Source organism: Fukomys damarensis, unplaced genomic scaffold (genome assembly GCF_012274545.1).
Source record: "Fukomys damarensis isolate Sample0158 unplaced genomic scaffold, DMR_v1.0_HiC HiC_scaffold_14, whole genome shotgun sequence".
NCBI classification, from domain to species: domain Eukaryota; kingdom Metazoa; phylum Chordata; class Mammalia; order Rodentia; family Bathyergidae; genus Fukomys; species Fukomys damarensis.
In genome coordinates this window covers 81,205,257-81,220,438 of record NW_022900926.1, presented here as the reverse complement: position 1 = coordinate 81,220,438, position 15,182 = coordinate 81,205,257, and the positions used below count along the sequence as shown (strand labels likewise).

At 38.6% G+C, this 15,182-nt stretch overlaps 1 pseudogene; it reads right to left on the bottom strand.

Annotated features, from left to right (window-relative positions):
• Positions 1–8,008: 8,008 nt before the first annotated feature.
• Positions 8,009–8,107, bottom strand: LOC117286040 (annotated as a pseudogene).
• Between the last annotated feature and the right edge of the window lie 7,075 nt (positions 8,108–15,182).

Here is a 15,182-nt window from a genome sequence, read left to right as displayed (position 1 = left end):
ATTAATCTCATAAGTTCTTAGAACTCATACCTCAAAGCAGATGAGAATATTTTTTTTCTGAAATGGCATGTGCTTATTTCCAGGCAAAATAAAATAGAAAAGACTTAAATATCCTAAACTGTATCTTTGACAATTCAACAGTGTCCCCCACACTTTTTTTTTTTTGTCGCTGCTTTACTTTGTTGAGATAGAACCTCAGTCTTTTTCAGGTGCTAGATCTAGACTCAGTCTTTCTGGTGGCTCCCAAGTAGCAGGGATTCCAGCCAGCCTAGCACAGTGTCACCTTTGTCTGCAGTGACACCTTTTAAAGCAAAGCATGACTCATCATTCCATCAAAACCTTTGTGGATATATAACTTTGCATTTTACTATGGTTTCCAATGAATAATTTCTAACTTATTAAGGACTGACTTCTTTGCTCTTTTGTTTGCATTTTCATTCTATATACATTTGTTAAATAAAGGACTGGTGAGTGTAAAAAAAAAAAGACTATTGAGTAAATAAAGTCATTAGACAAAAGCTAATAATGTCCCACTCATGATTACACTATGCACGCATCTATGTGCATATGTGTGTTTGTATGAATATAGATGAGTAATTGAAATTGAGTTATATTTGGCAAAAATATAAACTGCTCAGCAGAGAGAAAGAGACTTCTTGGACATGTACTTGAATATTCATTGAAACCAGAAACTACAAAGATCTCCAGGGATATAATTTCAAACTATGATAAGAGCAGTTATGCAGTAATTCACTGAGCGACTCTACCAAAATGAAATGCTGACAAAAAGAAGAAAGATCAAAGAATGCTTTCAAGGACAGAGCAGGGAATCGGGCATTGCAAAAGGCAGGTGTGATGTGTTTGGCAGAAAGACTTAGTGAAAGGGAGAAACAGCAAAAAGAATGAACTGCTGGGGAAGGCAGAAAGTTCAAAATGTCATGTTATCTGTCTTCAACAGAGATCAAAACTACCCCAACATTACAACCTGCTGACTTTGTGAAATAAAACAGAGGTGAAGGGTAGCAGATTAATTCCAAATAGCCTAATCATTGTGTTTAAATACCCCAGGAAGTGCCAAAGGATAGCAGGAACTAGTTAAAGTTTACTATCATTAGCTGACACCAATATGGTCATTTACCCCAAAATAAAAAATTAGCAGATTTCATGACAATTCGGTCATGCATGGACCAAGAACTTCTACAGAGAGATCTCCAAATCCAAAGTCTGTTGGTTTTACCTGGAGTCAGACCCTGTCAAATAGTCTGTATAATTTTCTTAACAAAGGCCTAGCAAAATGATTTCTATCCTAGTTTCCTTGGGTAAGAGATACATACCCCAATTGCATTAGGTCTGTCAACAAATATGAATTACCCATCTACCACATATGAGGCACTGTGCTAAGGGTGGAGAAACCATGGTATCCTGAACCACAGACTCTCTCCTGTCCACATGAAACTTAACATCTTCTGGGGAAAACACATTAGGCAAACAAACATGTAAACAAATGTAAAGTTACTGCTGTAGTTGTACTGCTAAGGAGAGAAACAGTCCCATGAGAATCTGACATTATGGCTTTCAGCCTGAATAAGTGACACTTTCCTGGTAAACTGGAATTGGGCTGAGAACTTGAAAATAAGGGAGAAAGAGAAGGTCACCTAAAGCAAAGGGACCAGAGGGAAAATGCATTTCACTAAAAGTATGTTATGATTTAGATCTAAAATGTACACCCCAGAATCATGGTATTTTGGAAGTGTTTAGCCACTTAACAGTTTACCCCGAGGGTCACTCAGGCAGTGCATTTGTTTATGCACTGAATGTCCCAGGCATTGCTGGAATAAGTGTCATTTCAACCAGTCAATTCTTGTATTAAATAAATTTGATAACTTTGCCATTTTTATATTTCTTGTTGTATTATCTTATAAAATATAATGGAAAATGCAATTTTTGGTCATTCTGTATTTAAGTAATTGGACTGGTAAGTGATTAACTTTTTCATTTTTAATCGCTTTTTATAGGTAGGTGTTGCCTAGAGTTTCAGAAAAGACTTTGATTTTAGAATTTTCAGTAATACTGGACTGATTAAAGACTTTGGCAACTTTTAGAGATGTACTAAATGCATTCTGCATAATGAGATGGTCATGAAGTTTTGGGGGGCTGGGGAGGAATATTACGGTTTAGATCTAAAATGTCCCACAAAAGTCTCATGTTTAGAGTCGGGCCTGGTTGGAGGGGTGGGTCATCTGGAGCATGACTTGAGTGTGACTTGGAAAGGTATATTCTTGTCCACAGCTCCTCTTCTTGCTCTCTGATTCTTGGTTGCATGACATAATCTGTTTTCCTCTACTAGGCCCTTCCACAATGCCATTTATCTCCTGGAGCTGACCAACCATAGACTGAATCCACTGAAACTCTAAGCCAAAAGAAACTTCTCTTTCTTTAAATTACAAGTGTCAGGTATTTTGCCCTAGCAACAGGAAAACTGATTAATACAGATTACTTAGTTAAATATTCAAAGATTTTACAATACCCCAAACTTTCTGTCCTTTCTGCAATATTTTATTTGAGTATAAGAGAGAGCTATGCTAATGGTTTTTTGAGTGTGGTCCTTTTTTCACCATGCACCAGTTGAAGATACCAACAAGGTTTTTCAGTTGTTCAAACCTCTATCCCCTAAAACTCCAGCCCAGTGGCAGTGATGGAAATAGAAGGCAGCAGAAGAGAAGAGAAGAAAGGAGCATAGCGTAGAGCAGGGACGATGGAAAAAGCGGGTTCCCTTGATGCTTCCATTTCTAGAAGACCAACTTCATGACCACATGTTGTCATACAGGTATCAGAATCCCTACTAGCCTTTTTCCTACCTAGTAATGTAAAGAGAATGGTGATGATATCCACTGCAATGTCGTGAGTTCTTACAAACTTTCTTCTTAAGTAGGAGACTTGTGAGGCTACTTACTCCCATGTCTCAGATCTTTCAGGAGAAACACGAAGGACAAGGATGTCCAAACTAGGGTGGAAGGGTTGGCAATCTAAGAAAATAAATCATAGGGATCAGTCATCAGGATTATTTATGTAAGTGGAACCAAAATAAGAAATAGAGTCACTGTAAATTCCTGTTTATGAGTCCAATGCATAGAATTTGTTTCTTGTTATCATTTTGTGATCAATGTCTGGCCTGAAAGGCAAAAGAACACCAAGCAAGCAGCTTTTTTTTTTTTTTTTTGTACCTGGGATCAAACTCAGGACCTTGCGCTTGCAAGTCAGGCACAATTCCACTGAGCTAAATTCCCAGCACAAACAAGTGGCTTTTGGTAGACTCTTGTTTACTATATCTATGACTTTACAGCACAAAATTTGCATTAAAAGACCAAAAATAAAATCACCCCAAAGCACCAGTGTATTATGATCTTTAGTGGTTGCTTAGGCCTGTGTTGGTGCTAACATATTTTACAATACTTGTGAAGAATCTATAATTCTCCACACATAATTATTTACACTTTCATGTAAACATCCACAACTGTGTTAATGATGATTATTGACAGATGACACAGATACTACGGAGGTCGCTGGATGTGGGAAAAGAGTACAGCAGCACCATAGTGTGTGGAATCCAGAAATAGAAAGAATGTTTATATGCAAGACATGGGACTAATGCAATGGGTAAAAAGTGCCCAGGAAGAATGAAGAGGAGGTTAAGAGATTAGGGAGATAAAGGAGTTAGCTTGAATAGCAAGAGTCTACAATGAATATTATAGAAAAACTTAAATAGGCACAATCCAGGAAGCAAAACAGAGCTCAAAACAAGTACAGATGGTGCATAAGTAAATTCTCAAATTGTTCACATCACAACTTGGCCACACCCAGAGTCACTGGTTCTGTGTGGAAGAGCAGTTCACCTCATTGGGGTTAGGCTGTCACATTAGTCCCCCCAGTTGGCTTAGCCTGGGGTTTTCTTGCATTCAATCCCCCCTCCGTCATGTCATAGATGGAGCAGACAATATTTGATAGAACAATTTATCTATTCTCTTTCATCAGAAGTCTCTTGTTCTTCATGCTTTCCTTGCTTCTGACCGACAGATGCAGCAGAATGTGTGCCTGCAAATGGTTTTTAGTTAAAATGATTCGTGTTCTCTGTGAAAGGTAGAGGAGTGCATTCAATGTAACAAAGATTCAGTCTTAATAAGATAAGGGGGAAGAGTAGCAGATTTGGGAAAAGAAGATATTGGCACCCAGAATTTGGGCTCAAAAGTAAACCTCACCTCTTTTCTCAAGGTGGTGATGACTGGATAAAGGAGCCTAGCAATTCAGGACCTGGGAGGCAGAACTCTAGCTCCTTCTTTTCCTCCCAATTCTGTTTTCATCTCAACAACCACACAAATGCCTTTTACATTAAACTACAGCTGAGAACAGGAGATTGACAGAATTTTCACTTTTCATTTGGATGATTCAACATCATGTAGAAACAGCCACTGTAGGCCTCCTAAGGAGGGAAAGGGTGAAAAGCAACCTGCTTGAAAGACTGATTTAAAAAAAAAGTTTAGAAGCCACTAGGTGTTTGGTACTTATTTTCAAGGCTATAAATCCCACAGCAGGTGTACCCAGGCAATCAGGATAGGCAAGAACTCTGATAAATTCAACGGTGATACTTAGGGCCACAGAAACCCTGGGAGGCCATAAATAGTCATTAGGAGTGAGATGTTGCTGAACACTGAGGGAGAGACTCACCAATGGAGCAGAAATGTAAATGAGGAACTACTATGAGAAAATTGTGTTTTCATATTAAGAAGAAAAAATGGGAAAAGTAAAACTAGATTTTTTTTTCAAATGGCCAGTCAGAGTTTGAGTTATTTCAGAGCATTCCAGAAGGAAGAAGAGAGGAAGAAGGAAGTGAAGACGGAGGGAGAGAGGGAAGAAGGGAAGGAGGCCCTCTCCCCTCATCTAAATGCTCACTGAATCTGGCAGGTTCAGTCTAAGAGGTTGTAACCGCATTCATGAGTTTATCAAGATTGTCAAAGTAACTTCAGCTGACAAAGTTGAATTTCCTTTTTTTGCAAGAGAACAAAACATATTGATAAACACTATTTACCTCACACATATCCTCTGTTGGGAGGATTAATATGTGTTTGATAAGTCATTCTTGAATTGTGTGAAGGTCTTTGAGGCAAAGGCATCATGCATATGTAAAGCTGTTATAATCATTTTCAAAATCCACTTCTTATTACTTCTCGGCCTTTTGGCTAAGATCAAATGCAAAATCCACTTCTTACCTGTTTCAGCTCTAACATAACATACATTTTAATCACTAAAGTGCTTTTGTTTATTGGAAGGCATTTCACAAACTTCAGGGAGCAACAGAAATAGATTTCACTGTATTATATTTAACAGTATGGTTTTCAGGTTGCTTTGTTGTAGTTATACTCTCGATCATCTTTTCCATGAATGATACTTTTATTAGTGGGGTTAGGTCACCTGGAAATGTGAAGCTTCCACTACACATTAAAAGAAATCTATGGAAGCCACATTTTACGAAGACCTCTCTCCCTCTCCCTCTCCCTCTCCCTCTCTCCCTCTTCCTCTCCCTCTCCCTGTCTCTCTCTCTCCCTCTATCAGGAAATGCTTCCATAGACCCAGAAAATAATTGATTTATTTCCTCAGTCAGGGAAGGATGGTCGCTTATTAGCAATTGAAAAATGAGGTTCAGCATCAAATAATGTATCATTAAGCCCTGCAAGGGTGATCAGACTAAAGGAAATAAAGGACTTGGGAGTTCTGAAAATAAATAGAGAGGATAAATAACCACGGTGAAAAGCATCCTCTTTGAAAGTGAATCACCTAGATTCAAATCTAGGCTCAAGTGTTTATCTGCTATGTGACTTGGACATTATCTTCTATACCTAAATTACTTCTGTGAAATGGTGATATTGTGAGTACTTACCTCCAGGATTATTGTGGTAATTTTTTAAGTCTCTCTATAAAACTCTCAGCACACAGCACACAATGCACAAATACTGAACTGTAGGAGTAGTTACACCTTCTGAGGAGGCTTAATGCAGGGTCTCTTCATCAGGCCATCCCCGTCATGTCCTAACATGAGTGGACACAAGGTCCTCTTGACTCTCTTTCCTGATGCCCCTCATGTCTGGGCTTTTCTGTCCATCTGGTGCCAGGTCTTATTACAGATTCCCTTCACTTTACTGAAATAATTTCCTGGACCTGCTCTTGTTACCCTTAGAATCCACCCCACCCAGCACACTGAATCCAGCACTGCTTTTTAATAATTGTATTTTCTACATATAAAAACTGTCTTCACCCACCACAGGATGATGTTGAAATATTTCAGTCTGGCATTCCAGGTCTTTCACATTCTGGCCTTAGCCTACCCAGACAACATTATTTCCCACTATTCACCAGAATTGATACTTTGCCAAGTCAAACTAATCTATCAGCAGGAATGGCACACTGCCATGTTCCTAAATCTAAGTGAGTACCTAGATTCATAGTAACTTTTCCAAGGCTTTTGCCATCAAAATAAAGAGAAAGTCATACAAAAGTCTATAAAATCATCCCTATGCCAACACCCCTCCTCTTTTCATGCAAATACCCTGAAAGGGAGAGGCAAAATTATACATCACTGATGTGAATGCTTTGAGAACACAGACCAGTTTGATTCACCCACATTTGAGAGCTATCCAAGCCTTTTCTAAATAAGAGTCTCAGCAAGTGTTAGGATTCTGTGATCAAAGTTAGGGCAAGGTCCACAAGGGAGAAGGGCAAGGGAGGTTGCCAGTCTCTCAGTTGCAGAGCCAGCTCAGATGAGGGCAGGAATAAAAGGAAGAGGAGTGAAGACAATTCACTGCTCTGGGGATCATCATTATATTACAATATACTCCAAAGCTTAGTGGCTCAAAAGAAACATTTTATTTTTCTCATAATATTGTACATCAGCAAAAGAGCAAAGGCTTAGCTGGGCAATTCTTCTTAGGGCTAGAAATGCATATGTTGAAGTCACAGACATAAAGTTTGCTGTTAAAATGATGGGGGAGCCTGACACTTTATCCAAGGAAAACGTTCAGAGAAAAGAATATAGCCAACGGCAGAACCTCTGGAACACCAGCCCTGAAGGGGAAGATCAAAAGATGTGGCTTACTTCTAACTTAGAACACATTCCTTATATATAAATGACCACTTTAAAAGAATTTCCATGGCCTTTGAGGAAAACAAGTGACTGAGAACTCTGCTTTCCTGCTTAATTGTCCCTCGAGATTCCTGTTGGGGCTGCGGTGAGATATTGACTGGGCTGGCAATCATCTGGAAACTCAATTTTACTGAGTATAAATGACTTTTATTCTGAGACAGTGTTTTGTATATAATCCAGATTAGGCTCAAATTTACAATCCTCCTGCATCAGCTTCTTGAGTGCTAGAATTATACGAGTGTGTGCCACCATACCTGCCTTCAGTACACATTTTGAAAGTGAACTGAATAAAAAGAATCTCAACATCAAGATAGGGAAGTGGGATGTGAAAAAATAAGAACCAAGGTTGATTATGTAAAGTTACAAATGTCCAACCATGAATGTCATTATAATGTATACATTAAATATATTAATAAAATAAATTTTAAAAGAAAACATCATGCACAGGTGCTGTTAGAATAAACTAAGTTTTACTGCAAAAACAACTTTACAACCTCAACAGCTTAAACAATAGAGGTTTATTTCTTGTTAAAATTATAGCTCCACTGCAGAACTACAGATAACAAGGAGCTCAATTCCACATCATTCTTACTCTGTGATCCAGGCCAATGGAGCAGCCACTCTGGGAATATCCCTGGCCACCTAGAAAAGGGGAAAAAAAGGAAAATATAGCAATATGCAAACTGCCCTTGAATCTTCTGCATAGAGGTGATACAGGTTACTTTTATTGGTTTTTTTCTTTGTTTTATTAATGCATATTAGTAATGCAGAATAATGAGGTTCATTTTGATACACAGGTATATGCATATCTTGATTAAAAATACAGAGTACTTTGTGAATTTGCATGTCACCCTTGTGCAGGTGCAATGCTAGTCTACTCTGTATTGTTTTCAGCACATGTGCTGCCAAAGCAACCATTCCATTCACTCTTTGTTGGCTAAAAATACATTATAACCACACTTTAGCTCAGGAGCACAGTAGGTACGTATTACTACATGTCCAAAACGAAACAAAGCCAATAAATAAAACAGCAATAATGACTAACCCAACAGATATTAACAACAGAAATGTTTGCTTTTGGTTGGGAAATCAAGGAAATTCCATTGGAGGCAACAAGGAAAGGTAAAATTCATGATGTGTGTATGGGGTAGGGAGGACTTAAGGGAATGGAAAAGGGGAGAAAAGAAGGAATAGAAAAAGCATGGAGGTACGAAGGCACTAGGCAATATTATAGGACAGAGTCTCACTTAATTGGAGCACAAAGTGCTACTTCATTCTTTAAAAAAAATTTTTATGCTGGATAAAAAGATGAATTTTCTCTATACCAAACCTGTAAGGCTGATAAGCTTGAGAGGAAATGATATGCTAAGTTACAGAATGGATAATGGGGTTATGTGTTAGGCCACAAAACTAGGTTCACAAAGTAAATGAAAGAATAAGCCCTGAGGATGAGATTTAAGAAATAACTTCTCGTGTAAGTCACAGAGACAGGATGCACCCAGTTAGAATTAGGAGATTATAATGGAAAAGAGTGCCTGGCAAGAGAAGACATGCATATTCTCAGGTAAATGTTCAGTCCCCTTTCATGAATAAAAGAATAGATTGTATGGCCCTGGTTTTAGATATCATTGCCCTGTGAGCATCTCCTGGTTCATCGGGTAGGAGAAATTAATAACATAAAAAATACCTTCCTTTGTTATGATTATCAAATAATAGAAAACTAGTAGCTTTATTGCTGCTCTAAAAAGAAAGCCAATTTGTATTTAAAGCATCACATGATTAACTTGAAAACTCCTGTCAGTATCCTCCTGACTATAATCCCTTGGCTTCTCTTCATTGCAAACATCGAGATAGTATTTAATAAAAGTTGTTGAATTGAGTTCTCTACAGTAAGGCATAAAAAATTACAGGAATTACTCCATTTGAATTATTTGTCATGTTGCTTAAAGGCAAACATTTTGTTTAAATAAGATCATTTTTGCCCTCATCCAAGCTTGCAAGTACATAATACATACAGTATAAATACTTAGGCAGTAAATTCTAAACTTTTTAAAAAATTGTATTCTATGCTTGGCCTCCCTTCTTTTCTTGCATTTGTTCAGTTTCCATCGACATTCCACTCTGGTGCACTGAGGGGAACCACTTAGAACTCCCAGGGCCTGCTCGGAATCCACCCAGAATCATTCTGGAAACAGCCAGCTTCCAGGTTCTCTTGGCCCCAGCACACTCCCTGAGTCCAACCTTCCCCCAAAACTAAGGAAAAAAAGGAGGAAAGTACAGAAGAGGATAGTGCTTTAGTGTTGGCCACTATGAAGTCCTACAAGATTCCCCAGATTACAATCCTTCTGAGTTCCTTCTGAATGTCCTAGGTGCTCACACATCAGCATGCCTCAGATCTACCAGAAGGTGAAATGTCCTGCCATTCCTGCCCACAGTAGGGCCAGGACAGAACAGTTTACTTTCTGGACATGTATATGACAACTTCTGCTGACTGCATCATGGTATTTATATTCCGATGCTGGGCACGACCCCCTCCTGAGGAGGATGCTCTGAATGTGCGTGTGAGTGATGATGCGGTAGGGGTGAGAGCATGAAGAACGAGGATGAAGGGAAGTTTGGATGGGCCTCACGAAGAAAGGGTATTAGGCCAACAGGCTGTGGGATTTTAATGTGAGTTATAGATCTTTATAGTGTTCAACAGAAAAAAGTATTATTGCTCTTTAAAAGCAGGGGACATTTAGAAAGCCCCTCCACTTTTTAAGGAGCTGACATAGTTGTCTAAACTCAGGCAGGGGATGAAAAAGAAGGAATATTTGTGCCCCAGCAAGGCCAAGCTGAATGGGGAGCCAGTCTCCCTCTAGCTTGTCAACAGCACTAGCCTCTCCAAGCTAGGTGGGAGATGAGGTGTGCATGTGCGTGTGTGTGTGTGTGTGAGCTCAGGACAGAGGACTACACACTCTGGTTCATCTAGCTGAGTGTGAGTATGCTATAGTGTGCCATAGCTGGGACAGAACAGGCTTTAAAGCAGACAAATCATAATGAATAGACAAAAATCACTGACTTATTTGGCACTTTATCAAACTATATTTGATAATTTGATTAATTAAAAAAGCCTCTCCATGATTCCAATGTCAAGATGAGGGTTCTGTCTCACTAATTCAAAAGATGAGTGTGGGAGAGGTCATAGATGCACCAGGGCTGGAAAGAAAGGGCAATGACTTTGTGAAGAGATTTATGGAAGGAGTTACTATCCATTACCATCCAGTAGTGTGGGCAGTGCACCCTCTTTGCATCAAGCACAGTGAGTGTACTCTCTGCAGTGGCGCCACTGAAAGCTGCACCTGAGACTCCTAAGAACTACGGTGGCAGGGATAGCAGCGCATGGGGTCACCCTGCACCCTGCTGCTATGCCCTTGCAGCAGAAGAAGGCCATGCAGGAGTGGGATGATCTTAGTTCCTAGACCCCAATAGGAAGATAAAGATGATCCAACACTAAGCAGTGCCCAGTGGAGGTTAGAAGCTCTCTGACCATATAAGGGAACCTCAGGGCAAGACTGCACAGATGAAACAATGTAGGACTAAGAAAACACCTTAGCTCCTCAACTCTCCTCCCTCCCCTTGTATTGAACTCGGTGGGGTTGAAAAGCAGGTAGCAAGTAGGGAATGAGGTAAGTCAACTACACGTCTTAGCAACATGGTGAGGAAGCCCAGGGAAGAAGTATTACCTTCAAAAGAAGGTTAAAACCATAATTGAACAGTTGGGCAATAAATTATGATTTCATTTACTTTTATGCTTGACTGACACAATAAATTGTGGTGAGGGGTGCTGGGAATGGAACCCAGTGTCTTATACATACATGCTAGGCAAGAACTCTCCCACTGCGCTGCACTCCAGGCTCAGAAGTTCTAATTTTAGGATTGATTTTGTTTTTAACTTACAATTATGAATTAATTATCTTAAACTGATAGTGAATAAATTCAAACCCTTAAACTGACCCTCCACTCATATACCAATATGTTATGTAAGAGCAGAAATAACAGTGATGGGTTCTTCCATCCAGGAAGGGGGAGATTCTCCACACAGCCTACATTTTAGGAGGAATAAAGCATAAGGTAGCATTTTATTACATCCAGATGTCATATATTCAACATAGTGGTTATTATCGCTTCTCTAACATCACCATGTGTAGTACATAGGAATGAAAACTGCCACCATTTTTCCCACAATTTGAAAATCTAGAATTTTCAACAAATAAGATTAATAATCTTGTTTTCCTGAAACTTTTGGAAGTAATGAGGAAAGAGGTGGGGTTTTTTGGAGATCTTGTTTTCTCATCTTTCACCAAAAGCCAATTCCTTCTCATACAGAGAAGGAATACAGGTCACGGAGGCTTAGAATTTTAAGCCATTATAGGACTCTATTTTTAAAAAAAAAAAAGGAAAGAAAAACGTGTCCTGGTACATCCATGTAAATTTCTAGCTACTTTTTTCCTCTATAGCTATCAGCTGCTATTCCTTTAGATGTCCAGCTAGAAAATTTCCTAGATAACCAAGTGCTCTGGTAAAAGAAACACTGTAGAAACTTCAAGTGCCAATGGAAGTAAATGCAGGCTGTTATTCTCCCAGAGCAAAGAGGAGAGGGGGATGGTGACCTTGGACAAGATGTGGTACCTAGGGTGAGCTGCACCATCCTAGAGGGTGAGGGGATCTTTGATTGTCAAAGTGAGCAATCAAAATGACTTTTTTATTAACAACCAAAAAACGATTAAATAAAATTCTCTTTCTTCAAAGTGGTCCTTTTGAAAAGTTGTGATATTTCTACAAAAGATGACAATCTGCCAACACAGAATAACTTGTGAATGCAAATATTGCTCACTTCATTGTTCCTGATTTCCTTCAGAAGCTACATAATCTTACTTTCTAAAAAATGTAGGCTGCAGAGTTAATCGAATTCAAAAGGGCTACCTTTCAATCTGAAAAGTTATAAAGATGTTAATTCTCTAAGTCTTTAAGGAAATCCAATTATAGGTCTTTATTATTATTATTATTATTATTATTATTATTATTATTATTCAAGCAAAGACCAAAGGAGGAGCTTTTTTCCCCCTGGTGTCATTTGCTCGGCAGGAACTTACTTGACATTGGAGCTGATTTCCCTGCATTTCTCGTTAGGAAGTTACTATCAGACACCCAAACTCAGACAAAGGGCAGTCATGCGTAGCTCTCTACACCTAAGATGTATGCTTTTCACTCTGATTTATCTGTAGAATTCAGGGGTGAGATTGGGATGAGGTTTAGTAAGTGCCTGGAGCACACAGGTTCAAAAGGAACCCACTCTCAGGGCTGTGAACATGCAAAGTGAGAGGGGAATACTCTACATCCTCATTTGCTCACCTTAGTCCTGGCCGGGGTGAAACTTGTTATTTCTAGGTAGTCTCAATATTTGAAAGGGAAAATGAAAATAAAACTTTAAGTCTATTAAAAAGTGTACTGAACTGCCTTGGAGACTTTGAAAGCATGATGATTTAATATTTAATCTTTTTCACACAGAGTTGAGTGAAGCCATCACTGACTGGTAAAGCCTTTCTGTCAATTACACACAAAAAAAGTCACCCTGCAGACAGAGTTATCCAGTTGCTTTAGAGCAACGGTGTGTCTGGAAACATTCATCTTTGTCCTGGGAGAGAAGTTCTTACTAGTTTTGCCAAACTAGCCAATGTATTTAATATATTGACATAATTATAAAAATTCTTCCTGTAATTTCCTTTTTTCTTAATCTTTTCATCAAAATTGTTGAACCATTTTACTAGAAAGTGATCAATTTTCCCATGCCCAGATTTTGGTGATGATTTCATGGTTATGATTAATTTTTACAATGGTGTTCATTTAGCATTATCAGAATATAGAGCTCTTTGTTCTTTTATTTTAGTTGAATCCTTGAAGAGTGTACTAACTATAAGCAGCTAGAAAGAGCAATGAGCACCAATCAAAAAGAAAAGATTAATTCTTAACAAGAATTGCCTTGACCACCAGATGTATTTGTTGCAGGTATTATTTGGTCCATTATGTTTCGATAATGCTAGAAATTAACAGAAAGTGTAATATGTCTATTGACAGTTGAGGATCCTATGGTTCATATTTAGGTTCATGGAATGCGTTCAGATATGAACGACATTTTCTGCTGTTTCCCAGCTGACCTCTCCCCAACTCCCACACACACTACACCAATTGCACCTGTCCACTTTTACCACATACAATCAAATGAAAGTCGAAAGTTGTTTTACTCTCTGAAATCAGGCTAGTAATTACAAACAAGCAATTATTTGATGCTTCTAACTGTTTGAAACATAAATTTACACCTTGACCCAGCAGGAAGAAAGTTGGGCCACTCCAGTTGTTTTACACCATAAAAGGGGCTTATACTGATCCTCTTTCCTCACAGCTTTAGGACAAGACATGTCAGGATTTCCAATATGCCTCATCATCCATAAATGAGGGTATGTGTGTTATTCTCTAATGAACTATTTTACCATCCCATACAAGACCCAGGTGTGCCTACATCAATCAGGTAATTACTAAAATGAATCTTCAAAAGTTCAGTAGAAGTTTATTTCTTGTTCATTTAGCAACACTGCACAGTTTCTGGTAGGCTGGAAGATTTCTTCAAAGTGTGAGAGATCTAGGCTTTATTTATTCTAGGATTCTGCCATTCCCTGAGGTTCTGGAGCCCTCTACATATCATCAAAGAGGCAAACAGAGACTATGATGAAGGCAAACTCTATTATGAATATCCTAAGCTTGTAATCCCAGCACTTGGGAGGTTGACGCAGGAGGACTGCTGTGAGTTCAAAGCCAGACTGAGTGAGTTCAAGGCCAGCCTGAATAATGAGACCCTGTCTCAAAAAGCCAAAAAAAAAAAAATCCTAAGCTAAGAAATGATACATATCACTTTCACTAATTATCTACTTGCAAGAATAGTCAAGTGATCCAACCTACAACTAGAGCATTTGGCTTTCCTCTTGTCTGAGACAAGGGGTTTGACAATAATGTCTATGATTAGACTTTCAAATAACACTCACTTTACAGATGGAAAGAATGGATTTTGGTGAACATCTCTCCCTTTCACAGTGTTTAACCAAATACAGAAATTCAGAAGCCAGTGATGTATACTGATCTCATTTTTCATTTCAAAGCAGATTCTTTTAATGCCAATGATGCAACATGACTATAATTTATTATAGCTTCTTAAAATTCTCCCCTTTTTGGAACTCCGGAGATACTAGGTAGTTGAACAAAAAATAGTGTAATAAATGTTTTTCAATATCCCCAGAATTCCATAAACTTTCCAAACAGCACACTCCCAGGGAAAAGGTGACATACGTGATAAAGCATCATTTTGATGGGTGTGACATTTCTTTTACTTATTTTCTGTTATTTTTACCTCTATCTTGTAATATTTTCATTTTTATCATTAAAAGATGCCTTGGGTTAAGCATTGTGTAAGGAGCCTTCAATGTTTGAGAAGAAAGCCATAAGAAATTTTAATTAATAAGCCAGACAGTTCCTCTATTGCCTGTCTGCTCCTTATTGGATCCACAGGACCATGATGTGTCAAAGCTGGCGAGAACCCTGGACTCATTCCAGCCCCAAACCCCTCATTTTACAGATGAGCAAACATCCTAGCTAGCATTATTGATTCTCCTTCGTCCTCAAATGCGTTTTCTTTTGCTTTCCAATCCTTTGTCATTTCCTTTTACCACTGTGGATGCCAAGCCATTACCTGAACTAACTTTCCTGTGACTCCAATGCCCTTGTCTATGTTTACTCATGAAGGAAGAAGGCTTTTGTTATTCTAGCAATTTCCTAAGTAATGGGCTGGGCACTGTGTGTCCCTTCTCAGTGTTATTAATAAAAGAGATCTACTGATATTTCTATTTAACTCTTGGCGTCTTTTCTGATAGACATTAGTCAGTACAGAATAAAGCCCTCT